Source organism: Bactrocera tryoni, chromosome 5 (genome assembly GCF_016617805.1).
Source record: "Bactrocera tryoni isolate S06 chromosome 5, CSIRO_BtryS06_freeze2, whole genome shotgun sequence".
Classification (NCBI taxonomy): Eukaryota; Metazoa; Arthropoda; class Insecta; order Diptera; family Tephritidae; genus Bactrocera; species Bactrocera tryoni.
The window spans coordinates 2,527,968-2,551,276 of record NC_052503.1 but is presented as its reverse complement, the minus strand read 5'-3'; the positions used below and the strand labels follow the sequence as shown (position 1 = coordinate 2,551,276).

At 36.6% G+C, this 23,309-nt stretch overlaps 1 non-coding gene across 1 annotated transcript; it reads right to left on the bottom strand.

The window, feature by feature from the left end:
- Nucleotides 1-23,006: 23,006 nt before the first annotated feature.
- On the bottom strand, nucleotides 23,007-23,078 carry Trnaq-cug. Its single transcript has one exon. It is a non-coding gene; the product is annotated as a tRNA-Gln (tRNA).
- Between the last annotated feature and the right edge of the window lie 231 nt (nucleotides 23,079-23,309).

Below are 23,309 nucleotides of genomic sequence, written 5' to 3'. Positions count from 1 at the left end.
ACCGCGCCACCAAAATCCAATTCCTGGTGGATACTGGCGCTGATCTCTGTACTTTTCCTAAATCTCTCGCACCGTGGCCGTTCGAACGAATCAACTATAATCTCACAGCAGCAAATGGGTCTACGATTAACACCTATGGTTGCATAACTCTAACACTAAACCTTGGCCTCAGACGAAATTTTACATGGCGCTTCGTGGTGGCGGACATAACGAAACCTATTATTGGCGCAGATTTTTTAGCTCATTTCGGCATCTTGCCCGACCTCAAGAATAGCTGCCTTATCGACTCGATAACTGGACTAAAAGCCGCATGTAAGTTATCTCCATCAAAAATCATTTCGGAAATTAAAGTACTGCCCGTCGATCCTATATGGGCAGATACACTAAAGGAGTTCCCTAACCTGACAAAGCCTGAAGGAATCTGTCAGCCAACAAAACATACGACGCAGCACCACATATCTACTACACCAGGCCCTCCAGTTTCCTGTAAAGCTCGAAGACTTGTTCCCGACAAACTTAAAATTGCCAAGACAGAGTTCGAGAAAATGCTACAACTAGGAATCGCTCAACGTTCGAAGAGCTCCTGGTCATCTCCGCTCCACCTGGTTCCAAAGAAGTCTGGCGAATGGCGACCTTGTGGCGATTATCGACGACTTAACGCCCGTACACTGCCAGACCGATATCCTGTTCGTGTTCTCGAGGACTTTACTGCCAATCTAACCGGCAAAACAGTATTTTCAACAATTGATCTAGTACGCGCTTTTAATCAAATACCTGTTTCCAAAGAAGATGTAGACAAAACCGCAATTATAACACCGTTTGGTCTTTTCGAATTTCCGTTCATGACGTTCGGACTTCGAAATGCCGCACAAACATTCCAACGATTTATCGACGAGGTAACACGGGGACTAGACGACTTCTTATTCCCATACATAGACGACATCCTAATCGCTTCCAAGGATGTTACGCAACACCGCAGTCATCTTCGCTTACTTTTCGAACGACTCACTAAGTATGGTGTCGTAATTAACACCGCTAAGTGCCGTTTTGGTCAGTCTGAAGTGGATTTTTTGGGACACCGCATTTCAGTCAAAGGAATCTTACCACTTTCTGGTAAAGTAGACGCGATAGTTAGCTTTCCACGACCAAAAACGATCCGAAAACTGCGTGAGTTTCTTGGCATGATAAATTTTTATCGTAAATTCCTTAAAAACGCTGCTAAGTTACAGACACCCCTGCACGAGTACATCCAAGGAGCCTCAATAAAAGGTTCTCATCCGGTCCCCTGGACACCAGAAGGGGATGCAGCGTTCGTTCAATGCAAAGAAGAGCTACGTAAAGCAACAATATTAGCATACCCGGACACAACGCTCCCTTGGGCAATATTTACTGATGCTTCAGAATATGCTATCGGCGCCGTCCTCCAACAACGGCGAGGACAACATGGGAACCATTGGCCTTCTTCAGCCAAAAGCTTCAACCCGCTCTTAGGAAACACTGTCCATTACGACCGCGAGCTTCACGCTATCTCACGCAGCTTTACGAAAATTTCGTTATATTTTCGAAGCAAGCACACATCACGATATTCACGGATCACAAACCTCTGCTACACGCTTTTTCTCAGGACCCCGATCGAGCGACACCCTGGCAATTCCACCGTCTAGATTTCATCAGCCAGTTTACAACCGATATCCAACATATAGCCGGAAAAGACAACATCGTCGCAGATGCTCTTTCTCGCATCGAAGAAATTTCAATGGCAGTATCTTCAAACGAACTTGCTCAAGCACAAGCTGAGGACGAGGAGCTTCAGCAAAGAATACAAAGGGAACAACCCGATTCACTAAACTTGCGACCAGTCAACATTCCAGGCTGCAATAAACCAATTTATTGCGACGTTTCGACCGATATTATTCGTCCATACGTTCCCATCGCGCTGAGGAAGAAAATATTCGACGCTCTCCACAGCATTAGTCATCCCGGAGCACGAGCCTCCGCCAAATTATTAACGCAACGATACGTTTGGCCCAGCATTAACCGCGACTGCCGTTTGTGGGCCCGAACATGCCTAGCTTGCCAACGAAATAAGGTATCTCGCCACGTTCTATCGCCAATCCAAAACTTTCCAAGCCGCACAAGACGTTTCGAACATATCCACGTGGACATAATTGGTCCATACATACCTTCAAAGGGGTATCGCTACTACTTGACAAACATCGATCGTTTCACCAGGTTTCCAGAGGCATTTCCCATTGATAGTATCGACGCCGAATGTGTTGCCCGCACACTTTTTGCTGGATGGATATGCCGCTACGGCGTACCATTACAAATCACAACGGACCAAGGAACACAGTTTAAGAGCCAACTCTTTAGCGCTCTCGCTCGTCTCCTCGGCAGTAAACATATAACACTTTCCATCCGCAGTCGAATGGAATGGTGGAACGTCTTCACCGACACCTGAAGGATGCCATTCGTTGTCACGAAAACAGCTCATGGGTCGACATGCTACCCATCGTTCTCCTTGGAATTCGCGCCGCTTGGAAGGAAGATCTTGGCGCAACTCCTGCCGATCTCGTTTATGGAGAGCCAATTCGTTTACCAGGTGAATTCCTAGCGCCTTTGCCACGATCTGGTTTGCCACCATCCAATTTGGCATTACGCTTGAGGAATTACTTCGCAGAGCTTGCACCACAACCCATCGTCCGACATGGTCAGAGGAAAACATTCATTTTCAAAGAATTATCTACATGTTCACACGTTTTTATTCGTCGCGACGCTCCACACCACGCATTCACTTCACCTTATGAAGGACCACACCGAGTCATTTCAAAGCACGAAAAATATTTCATCGTAAACGTCAGAGGCGAAAACACTACAGTTTCGATCGACCGACTAAAGCCTGTTTATCTACTTCCCGATGATAAGCTCAACGAGAGTGAGCAGAACAACGACGATGACAACAATACTACGCTTACTACATTAACTTCACCAGAGTCATCTGAACCTGGGACATCTCGATTTTCGTCCTCATCATACCGCCCATCTGAATCCGATTCCAATTTATCTACACCATCACCCAAAAGACGGGTTAGATTCCGCTGAACTACTAATCATCTTCCTAAATTATCAATAATTTTGATAACGTTCTCCAAGAAGGGGAGTACTTGTGGGACGAGCCACAATATATTATAATATTATATTTGAGCTTTTAATACGACATGGCAACATCATGTCAGCAAGTCAGCTGCGCCTGGCTTACAAGCAACGCTGAAACGAATACGACACAAAGCGAAACAAGGAATACATAGTTAACCGTTAGGCTTGAGGACGCCCGCTGTCATTACTATATAGGACTACGCATCATACGATCAACTCTCTTCTCCTGCTGGCAGCCACCGTGTGCGCATCGTACAATAACCACCACATAAGTATAATTATATTGCGAGGGTATGAAGATGATAAATTCAATATTTTTTCGATGCAAACTTACTTAAAATCTTACTTCGTTGCCATCTAAATTTTTTATTTTGTTATTTATAGTTTAATTTTACTAGTTATTACAGAGAGGATTCATGACATGCTATTATGAATAATTTATATGTAAAATAATACTTTTTTTGGTTATACTTTCTATACATTTAGTAACTAATTCATTTTACATTTATATACTGCAAATAATGCGATTCCCTTTTTCACTCAAGACCCTTCTATTACAATATTTATGCACTGTCTCAGATTTAGCTAAGACGAGAACCATTTAGTTGCGCTATTGGGCATACACAACACAACATACAAATTATTAGCAGTCAAAATGCTTCGTTCTGAACTGACAACGTCTCATGCCGTCTTCCGCTTAACATTTAACACTATTTCTATTCATACAATTTTTTCTTAAATATTAGTAAGAGTTACCTCGAAACTCTGCACAATATTCACTGCTGCTCAAATTTGTTTCTAAACATTCCAATTAAAGTTACGCTCATTCTTCAGTGTGCTCTACGAAGTTCTCCTGCGCTGTCTCAGAGCGATTGCTATTTTGCATTTTTAATGTAGAATAAACACTTACAAATCATTGATAGAATTACTTTCTCACTTAATTTCTCTTTAGAAGGATATAAACTACAATTTAGTTAATTGAAATTTTGATTCCACACAATTTTAAGTACGAAAATCACATTTTGCTTTTATTGCTACATTTCAGCAGAATTTTGACTCGCGAAAACGGAAACTGACAAACAAAGGACATTATGGCGGTAAAATACAGTTACATGCACATCTGTTCATATCACCAGAGTTGCCTCTTAGTTAAATATAATTTAAAATTATTATAGTAATAAATATTATATATTGATATATATGTATACATATATACCATATATTGTTTTTTTTTTTAATTTTACATACATCAGGGGATTTTGTTGCTCTTGCAAGATTGCAGATTGCAAAAATCCAATACTGAAATATACAAGGGCATTGCAGAAACTAGTGATACATGAACGGCTGATTCGGTCAATTTATTGTAAATGAATATTGTGCATGGCTATTTTGAATTGGCGCACCTTCTGCATTCATTCCAAGAATGATAGAATACAAGATTACGACACTAGTTTACAGTTAGTTTTTTTCGGTATAGCTCTTGACAATTCTTACAAAAACAAATACATTGTGCAACAATTTCGTGACGTCACACTTATGCGTTGAGACGAACAAGCATAGAAATGCATACAAATTGTAAACAGAAAAGTAAACACTTTTTGAAATTCCCAAAATAATATTAATTCATTCGTCTTTGCAGGAAAAATTTCAGTGGAATGTTTAGAATATTGTTGCGAGAAAATATGTATATAATTAGTTTAGGCACATCCACAATAAATAGAGTAGCATGTGTGGAAATTGTTCAAATGAAGAAAACCAGTGTAAGTGTACTGTTGTATTTATTTAAATTTCTAAGCATAAATATATTAATTTTTAAAATGAAATGTGCAGTGGCTTGTTGTAATAATTATTATGCAATTAAAGGATCGAAAACGAGTTTTTTCAGTTTTCCCGTCCGATTTAAAAGTTGTCCAAAAAATGGGTGTTATTTTGCAAAAGAAATGATATATTTAATACTAAATTAATAATTTCACAATTCTTTTATCATAATTTCATACATCTGATACATCTGAACTTATAATATATGTATATATTTATATACAACACAAGAAACGTCTTCTCCATTTGAATCACAACTTAATAGACAATTTTATTATCAATAGGCCGATATATTTCTTTAGAAATGATTCAAATCTTTTCACTCAACAATTTTCAATCGCTTCACTAAAACTTTTTATTAAAATCGAAAGAATTAATAATATTTTGCGAATTTACAAAAGTGTTTACTTTTCTGTTTACAATTTGCAAGCCATTTGACAGTTTTTCACTCTTCTTCTTCTCAACACGTAACTATGACGTTTCATAATGGCGGTCGTCGTAATCTTGTATTCTATCATTCTTGATTCATTCTTAACAAAAAAGACTGTAACAAATCTTTAAAATTTAAATAGAAAGTATAAAATCTATTTAAAATTTACCTTCCTCAACAAGTTAACGTCAAATATGTATTTATGTAACATGACAGCTAAAACAGGGTTGCAATTATATTTTTGCGTGTCATTGCACGAAAATAAACATGAGTTTTGGTCTGACATATTTTACACCCCTTGCAAATATTTTTCTGCGTGTGTTTGTTGTTGTGCCGTTGCATTAGGTGGAAAAATCTGCAATTTGTGCACCGTGCAAGGGTTTTGAAAGAGCAAGAGAATACCCCTATTTATTAATCGGAATCCATAAATTAAATATTATAAAATATAGTCTTATAAAATTATATCAATGATGTCAAGTTATAAATTTAGTATTTCATTTTTCGGTGATTATTAAATGCTGGCAAATACATCTTTTAAGATTTCTGTACAGAGTTAAATTATTAAATTAAATAACTGTTGACAACTTTATTAGATATATCACGTATTCATGGAATAAAAGCTATTTAATTTATCAGGTTAAATTTTCCAATTAAAAAAGGTAAATTTTTAGTTATTTATGCAATTCATTTTTATTTTTTAAAAAGAACGAGTTTCCAATAATCACCCGAGTTCATTATAATTCGATACCCATTTAGAAGTTCTAATATTGCTCATGCAACCCTGCCTATATTTTGATGACAACTAATTCTCTTGCACTGCTTGCCAGTTTCCGTTTTTCCGAAAAAAAACTGAAAGGTAAGTGGTTTTAAATATGAATTTACAATAATACAAACTTTTATAGTTTATTTAGTAATGTCTTTATAATGCTTCAGCGTTTGCGAGCTCATTGCCATGCATATTTACGGAATGGAATATTGATCCTTAAAGTACATATTTATACATACATACTTGATGATGATATCATTACTATATATCTTCTATCATTTTTGAACACTTTCTGTTATGATCTAAAAAAGAAAGGGTAATAAAAGCTTAAAGTCGTTTTCGTTCGTTTTTTCGTCTCAAAATGACTTCAGGTGTGACTGTAATCGCGGCTATCATACGTAGTTTAAGGTTTCATCTTGGCCGGAATTTAAACTTACGAACCCGCAAACAGCACTCACTGACGATATTAATTGAAATGTTTCTGTTATAGGATTAAGGAACCGCCGACATTAAACTTGCAATTTCCAAAAAAATTGTTCAGATCGGATGTCTATAGCATGCGCTTAACTGCCATACCAACCGAACGATCGAAATTAAGTTCTTCTAAGGAATCTTTTGTCTTTGAGAAGAAAATTATAGCTCCGGAGCAATCGAAGTTAACAATATTTCTTGTTTTTGTTCAACAATGGTTAACCATTAACATCACAGGATATGTAGGAGCCAGTTTATTTAACGGTAAGCATATTGTTTTGACAAAATAAACTAACTCTTCAATAAAATATAACATATACGACCAATTAAGAGATTGCAATCAATGAATGCTAGAATAGGTTTTTATAAATTTATTTTAACAACCAATCCGGTTTAATTTAATGTTTATTGTGCCATATAAAGTTCTATAATGAGTTAACTTTTATGATTTGAATTTTAAGCAAAGGGACATTAAATAAAGTTAATAGCATTCGGATGAGAAAACTTGCTTAACATTCTTATTATAATTTACCGGCGGAATTAAATCACGAAGAAATTTATTTGCCATCTCTCGACTAAAATTTGTCGAAATCGAATTGATGTTATCACAATCAAACCATAACTTTTCAAATCCCAAATTTTGGTAAATCTGTGCGATATATTATGAACTTCGAGCTTAGAACTTCCTTACTTGTTATTATTGTCAAGCCTAACAGTTACTTTTATTTGCGTCAGTATGTTTGTGTGATATTTTCAAAGTGATTTTTTGCAAATTAAATTTAATTGAAAATTAGCAATACAAATATTTAAAACTTCTAACGTGTGTTTATGGTAAAACCAGCAACCTGATTTAAAACCACATTAGCGACGACAAACCTCCGGCAAATGCCGCCGGCACAGCAAAAGTCAACTAGCGGTAAAACAACAACAACCGCAGCAATGACATTTGTGGGCGTGCATAATTTCGGCATTTTAATTTTTTTCTTTTAAGAATTTTAATGAACATACATTCGTTGTCAAGTGTGTCTCACAACGGCTTAACAGTTTGTTGCATGCCACTTTTGCTTTTAACACACCTCACTCACACACGGTATTACGGTGCATTTGTGATTTCGCAACAATGCAACATTTTGTGGCGGCATGTGTGACAGCCGATGTCGTGAACCCACGCGTGCGCCAATGTCGTTGTCGACTTTACGCTCATTCTTGTTGCTATTGTTGTTAGTGCCTTTGTTTTTTGGTAGTACATAATCGATTTTGAGTTTTCTCCAAATAACCAACCCAATTCGCATTGAATTCTCGACTTGAGCAACTTGACTTTGCGAGCGACTTAGCGATAAACAGCGGGTGTGCCAGGGCGCTCGTTTCGAGCTTGTGGCCTGTTGCATGCTGGGCCGTGGCACTGCGCAACGAATTGTTGCGTTGCACTTGCATTGTTTGGCGTTGAACTCAACTCAATTATCTGCCGGGCTTGCTGTCGAAATTAAAATTAAAACTGTTTGAAATGGAAAAATTACTAAGCTACGAAGAAAAACCAAACAAAGGTGTGTAATCAATGGCTTGGGGGCTTATGATTGTCTGGCGTGAAGTTTATGAGGTTAAAACGTCAAATGTCGATTGCGTAAGAGTGCATATAAGTATAATTGATGTCAATTTAAGTTCATATAGATTTTTTATGGTTTTGTTATTGTTACAGTAAGTGTAAAGTAATGAGCCTTTTGAGACGTAAAATTTTGTTCGTTTAGGAATTTATTTTCTTGATTTAGCATTATTTCACATGTCTCAAGAAACCATCGATCATAGAACTAATATAATTGAAAGGTTTTGAAAATGCATGAAAATATTTTGACAAAATCAATAGTAGGTCAATTTAGTCATACGATGGAATTTTTGAGAAACAATTGTTATAATTAAATGTTACAAACGTTCAGAAGAAAATGTTGAATTTTTCCGCAAAATAAGTGCAAGCCAACAAGATCATTTGATAGAAAAACGGTGGCAAATTTAAGGGCCTCATCTAGTGTGGCAAGCAAAAAATATTTGGGAATTAAGAAAAAAATCAAAAATGTTTTTCAAAAAGTCGAATTTTACCCGTCTTCGGCTTCCCAAAAGTAATGATAATCCATAGTGATCGGAGTAATAAGTCAATTGAAAAGTCCCCGGCTGTCCATAATAAAACACATTTTTTGCAAAATTCGTTTTTTGTTAATCATAGCTCCCTTCAAGGATAATACAGTGCTTATAGGAACCCTCCAACTTTTCAATACCAGTCGATACCAATTTTGTGGTACGATTTGTCCTTTGCTTAAAATTAAGCTTCAGTTTCGGCGATAACCTTTCCAAGCGACCATTCTTTGAGATCTGAGAACAGGAAATAGTCGCTGGGAGCCAGATTTGGATAGTACGATAAATGCGGAAGCAATTCATAGCCCAATACATACGTATATACTTAGCCATCGTTTTGACTGATTTGTGACATGGGGCATTGTCTTCGTAAAACAGTACTTTCATTTTCTTCAAATGCGGCCGTTTTTCAAGGTAGTCAATAAAAATTATCAACTCAGCTAACTAAAAAACATATATACTTAATTCTAGACGTGCTTCCGAGTACTTACTTAACAAATTTGAAAAATGTAGTTTTTAGAATAATCAGTTCAAATTTAAACTGTGGAAACTAATTGAACTGAATAGCTACACTTAAGACGACAGAGTGTGTAATATTTGTGCTCTTAATATTTCCAGCTTAGGTCAGAATGTTATGTATAAGAAAGAACTTGTAGTTGGTTGGAACAATGAGCAAAATTTTATTCTCCATAGTGATAATTCGACCGCTCAACTACCAGGCCACCGGTAATTATCATATGTTATATAGGCCTATGGAATTGAAACCCTAGAATGCTTTCGAAAATTTATTTGAAATTCCAATTGGAAGTAGTAAGGAAGCATTTCAAAAATACATCTCTTTTTACGTTCCCACAATTTTATCGAAGTGAAGCCAGAAAACCATCAAATAAATTTTTATTGAGTTAACTTACTAGAATTTAATTTATTTTGTCGCTACGACAAAAACAAAAAACACTCCACGCATAATTGCTTCCATGTAAAATGTAATACTGAAATAAGATAGCTGCTGTCATTCATAGAACTTTTGCCTAAAGTTGCCAACCAACACGCTCAAGTGGCAGCAGTTAACTTTATTATCTACATTACATACATACATGCATACATACATACATATATGTGGCTTCGTAAAACTTATCTAAAACTTCGCCGCAAACCAGAAACGTATGGCATTGACTGAAACACCTTCACTGCCGAGCCAACAAATATGCCCCAAACAATACCAATAACAAAGTTAATGCTGAGAACACATGTCAGCCGTAGAGCGAGTGTTAAAAGCAAAAGTAATTAATTACGAATTTAAAATGTTACGCTGCACATAAAATATGTTGTATGCAACAAGAGTAGCAGCAGCAGCAACAGCAACAGATACAAGTACAATAACAACAAAAAACAGCTTCGACATCGACGTAAAGCCTGTCTGTCACTCGGTCATTCATCAGCAGATCAGTCAAGCGGCGATGAGGAGGACGAAAAATAAAAAGAACACGAAGGTACGAAAAAGTAGCGAGGCAGTTCCATGGATTCTTACTTACACTTGCGGCTCTTGCCACAGGCGGCATTTGCAGTTTTAAATATGCATGCATTTAGAAGTGAATTTGATGATGCATATAATATTATGTGTGTGGTATGTATGCATGTATGAGTGTGTGTGTGCTGTGTAACTTTTAAACGTCACTCATCCAATGAGTAAGCTTTCTGGGCTTCAAAGTAGCAAGAATGTTGCAAAAACGTTAAGATAAGTGTCTACCACTGCACCCACACATACATTTGTATATGAGCATATACTTACAGTTTTATAGGTAGGGTATTAGGGCAGCATAACCTACGCGAGTAGGTGCTAGCAACTAGAGTTGAGCGTAGGAAAATATCTGCTTCGAGTTGGATTCTATAAGATTGGGCGATAAATTGGAATCTAAATTTTATATAGATTTTAGATTTTATTAAGATCTTCATAGCCAAATGTGTTAATACTATACGCCAGAAAACAGTTCCTGAGCATTTCAAATCATAAGAATCTATAGAGAACTCTACTTTCTACCTATACCTCTAGGGAGCTTATTTTAGAGATAAAACCCTTCAGTTTTTTGTTCAGTATAAATCTGAAAATTAATCTTTAATTTGAAAATCTAAATACAACCCTAATGTTTCTAAATAGTTATAGTTTGTCAGCTTTATGTGGAAACTTGTGTGTTGCAACAAAATAAACTATGCATATTTGAACACCATTGCATGGAACATGTCTTGTTGGTTGGCGTATTTAGCTGGCAGTTAGAATTTAATGACTAACGAAAACTTTCGAGGCAACTTGGGTTAAATTTCAACAAAAAAAAACTAAAAATTAAATTGATGAAAACATAAACGCACTTGCAACATCAACCATACTGTGCGTATGTATATATGTATGTATACGATTTCACTATTTCCAGAATTTCCACTACCACATTTTTCTCATCTCTTAAGAAGTATGGACTTTATATGTATGCAAGCTTTCGTTCGAACGAGATTAGTTCTTGCGAATTCATCAGAAGTGGCGGAATGTCAAAGTTTGACATTTTAAGCAAATTACCTTCATTAGAGAAGTTTGTATGCGAAGCTTGTGGAGTACCACAAACTTGTGTCCCATAAATGTACACCGTTGTAGTAATGCACTTGCCACTTGTAGTTAATAAGTTGTTATCTGAGGGGATGTATATGTTTATATATAAAAAGTTGTGGCAGAATATGAGTAAGGCTTTTTTCCGAAGTGAAGCGTGTAACCAGCTTCAAACTAATGTGTCGCCAATTTCTTCGCTTGGACCACAAAACAGATGTGCTCATGAATTGCGAATTTTAAAGGTTAGAATGACCTTGGCGAGTTTTTACATTAAAACTACATACAACTGTGTGATATACATATGTAATAGCCAGCACACAGATAAAAGTATAATGAATAGAAAACTTCCCAGTATATTTCTGAAATGTCATAAAATTTACTGCTTATAGCGGTCTTCCCACTCTTGGATACTATTTTTGCTTCATAATTGTTCTCAATCTCGGCAATAACCTCTGTATCGTCTCTAATTTTTTTTCACAGAGATCTGAGAACAGGAAGTAATAAATGGTGCCAGAAGCAAAGATCAATTCACACAAGGGTTTTTTATACATTTTATTTTCAGAACGAAATAAAACGCATTTAATTTAATGTTGAGCACTAGTTGGAGTTTTTAAGCCCGCAAACCAAGATCCTTCCGCAAAATCTTCCATAACATGGATGGGCACAGCTTCAACTGTTGCGCGTGTTGGTGGATGTACTCTTTGGGGTCTTCATCGATACTCTGCTCCACACCAGCATTAGAATCTGTGATGATTCGCATTATCAACAAGAGTACATACGGTGCGAAACAGGTGCATGGTTTGGCTAATAAACTTGCACGAGTTGCAAACGTTGTTTCGGAGTAAATCTATTTATTATAAATTAGCGAACCAAAGTGAACATAAATAAAGCAACAGCGCTAAAAATGCCAACTCCGAAAAAAGGATTGCCTCAGTGAAAACCACGCATCTAAAAAAACACCCTTCATATAGAACAACCGCATTTACTGTTATTGGTCAGAAACATAATCGGCAGTTTTTTTCAAATGATTATATTTTTCACATCGGCTGGAAGTTTTGAAACCGTTACACCACCTACTACTGCTAAGGGAAAGAAAATTTATTATTTTTAAGTAACTCATATGCCGATAAATATTAATACAACTGATAGCAAACTGTCCCTCTCAGCATTGTAATAGTTCCAGAGTCCATCGGCTGTTCTGCGTCTACCTGAGAAAACATGAATATATACATAAAATATAAGTACATATACATATTTATGTTTGTATATTGCTACGACTATCATTTATCACAACACGTTCACCGAACAATTGGTCGACGCCTAACCAACCGCAGCGAAAACAGCAGTGACTACTTGTTGCACGACACGCTCACTCATTAAAGTCAAATCATTAATAACTGCTGATAAATCAAGTTATTATTAATTTATGCGGTACAACGATAATATATTTATGTACTACTCACTACACATAGAGAAGTATAACAATATTAATAGCATTCAACACACTCCTTCAAGCCAACAGACACACCAACATCTGATATAGACAAGCACGAATGCCGACAATGGCGACATGCAAGGGGCGCTGAGGAAGCCTGACGCGGATGCCGGTTGATTCTCGTATATTTACTATATATGGTACATACTATACTATATGTAGATTCAAATGTATATCGTATTAAGCAATCAGCAGCGCAGCGATTAACACCTTTTGCATTTAGTTGTTTACCGCACATTGAGTCAGGCAATCGCAATTATTAACACGACAATTATAGAATGATAATAAATAGGATTATTTATATTGGTGTGAGATTTGCCGGAGTTCAGGCGATTTTGAACACTTGTAAACACTTCCATGCAATGTAACAGCCTTTAAAACTTGTCAAGAAAAATACATATGATTTGTATCGTATTTATAGAGGGTAGCAATCCCACTAGTGACTTTAACCTACTGATTAAAATAATATTAAATATTAATTTTATAACGATCTTTAACATTGCGTGAAACTTTTTCTGAAGAGCATGTTCCACTAATCCCTACTCATCCTCACCTCTCCCCATAAAAGCACTCAAGAAAGATCGGCTGGATTTTAATTTAATTGAAACTCGTTCCGCCTTTATAACCAGTTTCATTTACTGTAAATGTTATTGAAACTTTTGTAACTCAGAATTTTCGAAGATTTGAATGGCCCAAAGGAGTGGCAAATGTGGAATTAAAGTGGTTTAGTGAAAGGCCAAGAAGGGATTATTTCTTTATGACTGGCGCAAAGCGAAATTATAATGTGAGTATGAATTTAGTGATGCAAATACACAAAAACAAAAAAACAAAAAATAACAAAGCATATGAAATGTACGAAGAAAGTGCAAGATTATTCAAAAACAAGAAAAACATTGACTTCGTTTAGACTGACGCTTCAATACCCTTCAAAAATAAAAATGATTCTATATACATTTTTAAGGGTCTCCGACATTTCGTTCTGTATGGTACAAACTCCGCTGCAAGCTTAAATACCCCGTTCAGCGTATAATAAATTATTGCCAAAGATTTCGAAATTAATAATCCCAAAAAATTATTTTGTAAAACGCATAATAATTCAGAATACTTGTAGTACAGTGTCAATCTCAAAATATTCAAGGAAAAATATCAGGATTCAATGACTTTGGAAGACCTTCTTATCTTAAAATTTTAAACTTTATCCTGACCCTTATATACTATATAGCAAACAATATTTAAGTATACTATTTGCGTCTGATTCTTGCACCTGTCTTTGGCACATAGTTCGCTTTAAATTTCTCCACCTACTGGAGATCTCCATCTCATTAAATCGATGGTCTTATATTACCCAATATACAATATATAGTCAACGAAAACTTTTCTCCACCAACTTTTCAAGTGTAAGATGTTTAGTTTGGAAATTGGTAACTTTCAAAATTCAAAAATTTTAAATAATTATTTATTACTACCACAAAACATTTCATTCTTAACACTTCTATCAAATGGAACTTCCTTCAATAAGCTTATATTTATAAATCTTCTCATCTTCACACTTTCTCTTTACTTGTCCACTCTTTACTCTCATGGAAGTTTGTACTATAAATTGACTCAGCATGAGCTAAAGGCTGATGATGTCGCCATAGCGAGGAGCATTGCGGTCGAATTATAGGCGCCATGCGCCGTGCTAGGATATTAACTCACATCCACGCCGATTTGAACACATTCCACTACTAGCATCAATGGGTGAGCAAACCCGTCGCAGCATGGTGTCACGTGCGTAACTGCACAAATTGCTTTGCCAACCCGATACAACATGTCTTTTACAGCACCTTCGGACAAGGGTACATAGATCACAACTTTACAAACCACATTTATAATGGAGAAAGAGGAGGCGTTGAAGTGCAAATCGAGGGCGCGACAATTATTTATTATAAGTATGTGCCGAAAAGATGTATGTATGTAGGAATACACATGTAGACTAACCAGAAAAATATTATAAAACGTACATTTTTACCGAAAATAGGTTTTTGATGATCTTGAAGGACTCTTGGCCCTAGAACAGTCGAAGTAGCTCATAATGAAACAAGTTTCCTCTCTTAATCACCATCCTCCCTTTGTTTCGGTATTAGAGCGGCTACCGAAATACAGAAAATATTCTACAACTTTAAATGTATGACTGTGAAGTGGTTATGCTCAGGGTTCAACCAGAGATACTTGACTTGCTCACCCCACTAATAAACACATTCACATTTAATCTTTATGCAAGGCCACATCTATGAACATTTTTAAGTTTGTTAAATTTAAAAAAAAAAACTCACATCTGGTCACCCCAACCAAATATAAGAACTCACTATTGGTTTCCGATCGAATAAATGGAGGCTGGCATTGAAATTGTTGAAGCAGAAGAGTGACTACTTGGCACTAAACGCGTGAAGCATGCATAAGTCGATATACAAACATGCGTAATGTGTTTTTGTATTTACATATAAACAAGTACAGACGTGTTCGCACAACATTCGGTATTGTACCCTGCGGCTACAAAGCGCTCCTCTTCTTTTTGTATCATTCCTGTATGCCACTTGCACAATGGTAAGTAAGCGAGCCTTTTTTCTCTCTATTATACAGGTGAAACCTGATAAACCACGTCCCGTTATGGTTTGGATTTATGGCGGCGGTTTTTGTAGTGGCGAAGCCGCACGCGAGCGGTACGCATCCGATTATTTCATGCGCAAGGACGTGATTGTGGTGACGGTGCAACATCGATTGGGTGCTTGAGGTACGCTTGTACGCAACACATACATGTTTATATACATATAGTATGTAGTGGTCCAATACATAGTCTGTATGGAAAATACGTATCTTCATACACCTAGCAGTACAGAGCTTTAAGGTTCCAATTGCAGCGCTAAGAAAGCTTACACGCAATTTCGAATGATTCGGTGGCAATTTTAAATTCATAAAATATTTCGACCAAGCCGTAGCGCTGTCAGTGCAATATTACTTGCACTGAGCACTCAAGCGAGAGGACTATCTCACCGCGTCATTGCACAATCGTACACTATCGACTTGGCAACGTTTGACCGCAAGCCAAATGTATTTGCTACTGCCAAAGTGGCTGGCCGCAATCGATTTGGAGGATGAGCATGAAATATTGCATCATCTACGTTAAAATGGGCGGAAGTGAGAGTGGAATGTGTAGCGATGAATATTTGCAATGAATATTATTTCATAACATACAGCTTCATACATCAAACTCCACTCATTAGCCACTTGATGCTACATTTACTGAGCGGACTTTGATTATGCGAACTTGGGACAATAGAGGGAACATGTTCCCTTTGCAGGTTTTTGCGATGACTATATATTAAGGGAACAGTTACTCGAGTCTAGCCAAAGAGGTGGGATTTTGTGAGATAACATTCAATTAGATGGCGACCGGCATTCACTGCTCCAAGTAGTATATTTTAACTCTGAGAAGATAAGTAGCCTGGCTAAACATTTTCTAGTTGTATCCTCCAATAAATAACGTCGACTAGGGCCAGAATGTTGCATTCTGTGATGGTGTGCAGGCGAACTGCAAAGACGAGCTCAGGACATATCGTTTTGAAGGTCACCGCTTTTTTGAACAGGTAGTCCAAATTTTCCATCTATCTCCCTATATTCAGGAATCTACACGAAAAATTCAAAATTGTTGTTTCCTAAACTGAAGGGGGAAGTAGAAGAAGAGGAAGACCACTACTCCATTTTATATGAGTTCCACTAAAGTGAAAATAATGGCTGTGGTGGTATTTGCTACATTTGGATAATACTTCGTGAGTATCCTGCAATTTCATCATTTCTTATAACCAACTAAGTCCACTATTGAAGGTCCCATTAAGATGAGACTAAAACCTGTGAAAAATCTTGCGTTGCCTTGGAAATACTGCTACCTACTGATATTCCCAGATCTTTCAAGAGACCGAAAAAGAGTCTAAAGCATTGAATCTTATCGTCGTGTTGATGTCGTGGTTACATTTACAGGATACTCACGAAGCATCAGTAGGAGTTTGGTGTAAGAGTGAGAGAGTGCGAGAGTGCGAGACTACCATATAGCAACTACCAGCGAGCAATAGATGAAGCTAGTTGGTTGTTTTGGGATATAGATAGCGTAGTATAATTTGCGTCTGTAGTTTTTAGTCTCTCAGAATCTGGGCCTTATATATATGTATATACATACATATATGTATGTATCATGTTCTGAAAAATATTATATCTTTTAGCTGGGAATGAAATACTATTTTGACTAAATCTAAGCGAAAAGTCTCGTTATTTCTCGTTTTCAGCTGTTTCGATCTTCTACATTTATGAACTAGGCTTGAGCTAGCACAAAAACCGATATGGGGTCTAGTCAAAAATAAACCAAAGTAAATTTTCGTTTCTCTTAATCCTGCAGACACATAGAAAAACGAAGCGGAAGCAACTTCACATCCACTAAATTCCAGAAGAGTCCTTTGCAGGAATAGCAATAATGTCAACTCCAGTTCATGTCAATTGATGTAGCATAAATATTAACAAGTCGCTATATCTTTTCACTTCCCCTTTTGCGCTCACTGCCACAGCCAACTTGCCACATACCGCTTTTTCTGGCGTCCGTTACAGCAAATCATTCAAGCACGCCTACAATACGCTCCTCACACGTCCAGCTTTGCCTATGACTCGCCAAAGCTAATGGATCCTTTGCACTTCCGCAACGACATTCTTATTGAAGGTGGGCGAAACCCCAAACATCTACCACTGCCGCAGCATGCAGCAAGGCCACACATGTTACCGCGTTGCACCATCCAATTCACATGTGCGTGTGTACGTGTGGAGTGGCAAAGCATAGAGTACCGCACCATTAAGCGCTTGATTGGCCTGTGGACGATATGCGCCGCGACGAGCAATCCAAATACGAGTGAAGGCGAAATTAATGGCTTGAAAGGTACTAAATGACGTCCAATGTGACGCTTTGCTACAAGCAGCGCCACTTCCGTCACCACCAATACAAATACCGTGGCTTCATAGAACCCATCTGCCAAAACGATTGCTCTTGGCGGCGCTATGGGCACGACTGCTCTGCTGCTAGTGAGTGGAAATGCTTCAATATTGGCAACGATCTGGAATTTATGACATTACTCGAAACGGCCATGTAGCGCGTGTGGCACAAATGTATCGCTTGTGCTGTGCTTCGTCCGCCCGCCAACATCAATGATTCTATCGATTTGCATTTGCGCATCAAATCCGCGTCGTTGATTTGTAGTACTTCCAGGCGTCCCAGCACTGTGTAGTAAGGCATTTCCTCACAGAAATAGTTGTGGCCATTTGCTAAGAATTAAAATTGGAATTTATGAATCGAAAATTGCACAAATGAAAACGGTAGCTTTACAATTGCTGTTGTAGGTAATTAATTATGTGTAATAAACGTTTGTAATTTGTGGCATTAACCAGGCAAGAGCTTGAGTCATTAATTATGCAATTAAAATGATGTCAAAAATAGTTTGTTTTACTTAACCGCCCAGCAATCGACCTATGAATCGGCTAATGTTTCATGTTAGTAGCTGCTGCAAAACACTCACACACACATATACACTTATGTTCATACATGTGTTTGGTAATTTACCGTGAAGCTATTAAAATGCTGTAATATTCTGTTAATTACAAAAGTGGCATGGATGGAAAGTAGTTGACTGTCAGTCTGTGGGCGTGGCCTAGTCCTCTAACAAGTTTAATGTACAATCCCCTACAACAACCAAATTTGTTGAGTTCAAATTTTATAAGAACTCCTACCAACAGTGTGAAAATGGATGAAATCTGTTACTGTTAAAACGCGATAAATCAATTACCACCGAGATGGTAAGAGAGATCTTTATGGGAGCCGATTTCGACTAAATTTAGTACGTATCATTTTTCTAACATTTCTATGTTACAGTGCGAAAATAGGCAATCGAACAACAACTACGGCTACTTCCAATATGACACAATTTAAAATTCCATTTGATTCTCTCACTTTCCAAAACACAAATTAAGAAGTAATTAATATAACGGAATAAAATTTTGCAGTAGTAATTCCCTTAATGTAAGGCACCTTTTGACCAAAAATTGTCCAAATGCAACCAAAACAGTTCAAGACCCTAGGTACCGAATATGCGGACCCCAGTATCTACTGTTGACTTTTGACCGAAAATATCGGTTAATGTGTGAGATATATAATTAAAATTCAGAGATAATTCTTCTCTGACAATGATATGTCTGCATACCAAAAATTGGTCGAATCGGGCCAATACTTCGCTGAGGCTCCATAAACCTAATATAAATATTTTCGAACTTCTATGTGACTTTATGCTAGATATATCAGCCAATATATATATAAACCTGGCCCCCTTTATAACCATTTCCAGGATTTTCGAACATTCGGCTGACTTTACTCTATATGATTGATGATTGTATGTGAAGTGGCTTAATGATAATAGTTAATGAACCCAACTCCCACATACTACATATAATGACTTTCGTTTTTGTAATACATCTTATGCCGAACTTGTCGGCCAGTGTATGAATTATATAGAGTATATGTATATTAGGGTGCTTCAAAAAAGCCCTAATGTATATATAAAACTTCTTAGATTCCGATCCTCTGGTTGACGTTTCACATCTTAAGGTATTTCACTGGCTTTAATTCTTGCAAGTTGCAACAGTATAAAATGTTCGGTTGCATCCGAACTTAGCCCTTCCTTACTTGTTTTATAATTGCAAAGCTTAACTATTCAAGAATATGCCTCGACTAGAATACCCTCTTTTAACGATGAGACTGTCATAATCTATATCTATTATACTTGAATAAAAGTATGTTACGAAATGCGTGAATTCCTAAATAAACTTTAGCATAGTAAGATAAGACATACCACAATGAGAGGTTTTTTTAAGGGGGTAGTAAGGTTAATTCGAGCGAAAAAAAGCATATTTTCAATAATTTTTTTTAAAGATACAATCAATATTTATTTATTTGTATAATTGTTGCATAATTATATGATATTTGGAGAATATTCTGTGAAAGTTTCATAGAAAAATATTTAAAAATGAGCCGGTGACAGAGAATCTTCGCCGACGTTCCAAAAAAAAATTGATTCGCGATGAACCGCATAACTCATGACTGGATCATTTGAAATTAAAAAAATCAAATTGATTTGATTAGTTGATAAGTTTCATCAGGTAACGCTGTCGAGTTTTTTTAATGATTTTTCAATCTTTTACAACGCTCGGAACTCAAAATACTGATTTTTCACCAAAAAAATCGGAAATTTTGTTGTTTAAAATTAAAAAATGTAAAAAGACTGTGCAAAATTTCAAAAGGATCGGTTCAGCAGATTTTGAGCAACAGAGTTCACCGGCTTCGAAAAAGTGAAGTGTGAGAAAAACACGTTTAAAGTTTCACAGCCGCTCACAATCAAATCGGAGGGCGGAGACTTACAAGTGTATATCTCCGTCAATTTTGCTTTATTTGCTCTCAAATTTTCACAGAATAATATTAAGATATTGTCATTAACATAAAATAAAAAATAAAAAAATGAAAAAAAGATACCTTACTACCCCCTTAAGGTTCTGTAAAAATGTCTGGCCGCCCGATCGCGATTAGTTTGTTTCATTTTATTTTGTGCTTTTGATCGTGTCTTATGCATTTAGAAGTGAACGGTTACTGTAGTTAGCTTGCTTTTTCCGTGAGAAACCTACTATCTATTATAAATATTTCTAAAACAAAGTCGTTGTTCTAACTTCTAACAAAAATCTACCAACGCATCTGGATAGCTTCTGGCCGTTTCACATACAAATTTCGTAGCTTTGCTTGACATTTCATACTTTAACAGCGAAGCGAAGAAAGCAAAAAGCATGTCGGAATGAACGCTTTGCTCTCCGTTCTTTTGTCTAAAAAAAAATGTTGCCCTACATTTTATATTGTTTTGCTTTGCCTCGATGTGAACGAACTCCTACAGAACCATACATCGAACTTTTCTACCAAAGCAAAAGTCTGAAGGAAAGCAAAGCAAAAGTTCTGTGTGAATCAGGCATTAAAGCTATTAAATGTCCTACAATCGTTCGCCCAGACATTTAGTGAGGTAATTGGGTTCATGATTTAAAATATATTTCTCAATTTGAAAAAATGATCTTCTGTACAACGAAATTTTCTTTAGGTATGAGGAATTAATTTCGAGAAGTATCGTATTTATATCTTCCTTTGGAAGTGAATTTTATTTTTTATGCTTTACATACAATATGTATGTATGTACATGTATATTTAGCATACATGTAAAATATGAATTCCAACGGATTTAGTAAGAATGGAGACTTCCTGTATTTTCCTAAAGCTCCCACATTTCTAGCAGTTTGATGAATTGGGCGTTAAACTGCTTCTTGGCAGTCCAAATTACCATTACAGTTCCAATAATTCTCAAATTATGCACTGCCTTAACATCTAAAATGGTTCCTGTCTAAATTTCTGAGCCATTGCAGAGAACGTAAAATTTTTTATTCTTTTACGTTCTCTGGATTTTGCTCAAAAGGACAATTTTTATGGCTAGGAAATTTATCGTTTCTTAAAAATTCCCTGTTGGAGACATAAGGAAAATGAATTCAGCGGGGTTATTGAATCTCTCCAACGAAAAATGTAAGAACTGCATAGCCGATAAGGTTTGCAGCTAAATAATTTTAAATATATTTCTACAAAAAATTTTATAAGCGGTAGACTTTAAGCTGAAACTGTTATTTTTAAAATTCTTGTGTTTCATCTGATCAAATTTGACTCGGAATAACTGCATATTACTTGCGCGCACAAGCCGATTCGATAAGAAGAGTTTTCCCCATATTCGTACAACCTTGTGTTTTTCCGGTGGTTTTTTATGACTCGAAAAGTATGTCTGGCGATTTTACCATGGAAAAAAATTGAACGGCTTTGTTAGAAATTTTGTGTTTCCAATTAAGCCAAATCGTTTTTAAGCCAAATCGTTGAAAATGTTGGCGCTGTGTTTAAGGGAGTCTACTTTACCTTGAACAAAAGTATTTAAGTAGCATAAGGCTTCAATAAAGGACCTGAAGTCATTGTGCGAGTCGTTCGTCCATCTCTGTTAATGACGATAAAGTTAAAGAAGCAGTGTTTGAAAATCGTCGTGTTGGCATCAAAGAGATATTAAAATCTCCTAGGGATTGGCTTAACATAGTTTGGTTAAAGTATTAGATATAAAGCGTGTAAATACTAGACTCGTTCCTGAAAATTTAAATCTTTTGGAAAATTTACGACAAGTAGAGATCGCAAAAGAGATGCTTGACGATGCGTAGCTGAGGATCCTACATTCATCATACGCATAAATACCGGTGACTAGTCGTGAATTTATGAATATGACGTCAAAACTGTTCAACAATTTAGCGAATGGCGCTCCAAAAATCAGGCAAAACGGAAAAAACAAACTGAAGGCAATGAAAGCCATCCCAGCCAAGGCTTAGAATGACAAGACGACAATAACGCTTTGTATACGAAAAAGGTTTTTTTTGTGAGTCCGGCTCAAATTTGAAAGATGGTATAAAAATGTTAAGTAGTGGTTGCTCTCAAAATTAAAATAAAAGTATTAATTAAAAAATGTAGTTAGAGTATCAAGCATATACAGAAAGGCAAATTTTCACTTCGGTGCTTAACAAGCCAAATTATATGGTAATACGCGAAGAAGCTATTTAGAACCTAAAAAAGACTATCAAGCTAAGATTCTCATTCTTCGGACACAGGTTTATCATAAATAATAAACTCATACTTGCTTCATTGAGAGGAGAAGATCAAAGTATGGCGAAAGTGGCTTAACTTAGGCAATTATTAGGCTCATTATGTTCCGCAGTATAAATATAAATATACACACTTTTGTGAAAAAACTTACAATCATTTGAAAGAAGGCCACGCATTTCATGACTGGTGTCATTTTTAAGTCTTCCACACTAAAATCTCCGTGCAAGGACAAATTCGTCCTTGATGCAAGCTACTTCCAACTCGACATATACCAATCGACAATTTTACAACTGACTGATTATGTTGCGTGTTATTTGCAGTGTTGCATCGCAAACTCTGGTAAAAATAATGAGCGAGGAAAAAAATTATTATCTTAGGTCCCACCGAGACTTGAACTCGGATCGCTGGATTCAGAGTCCAGAGTGCTGGCCATTACACCATGGAACCATTTAACGGTACATCTGTTATCACTAAACAATACTTGTAATATGCATGTAAACGGAAAGATAGCAGTACATGGTGCATCCTTACTGTTAAGGATTGGGGATGCAAGCGAACCAGAGTTGCCAACCAACTATTTATTGCACTAAGAAAGTTTTATTTCATTGGTGCCATAGTTTCCTTATATGTTCTTCCTTAAAAAAATCTTTTTAAGGAAAAACTTTCATGTAAAAAATA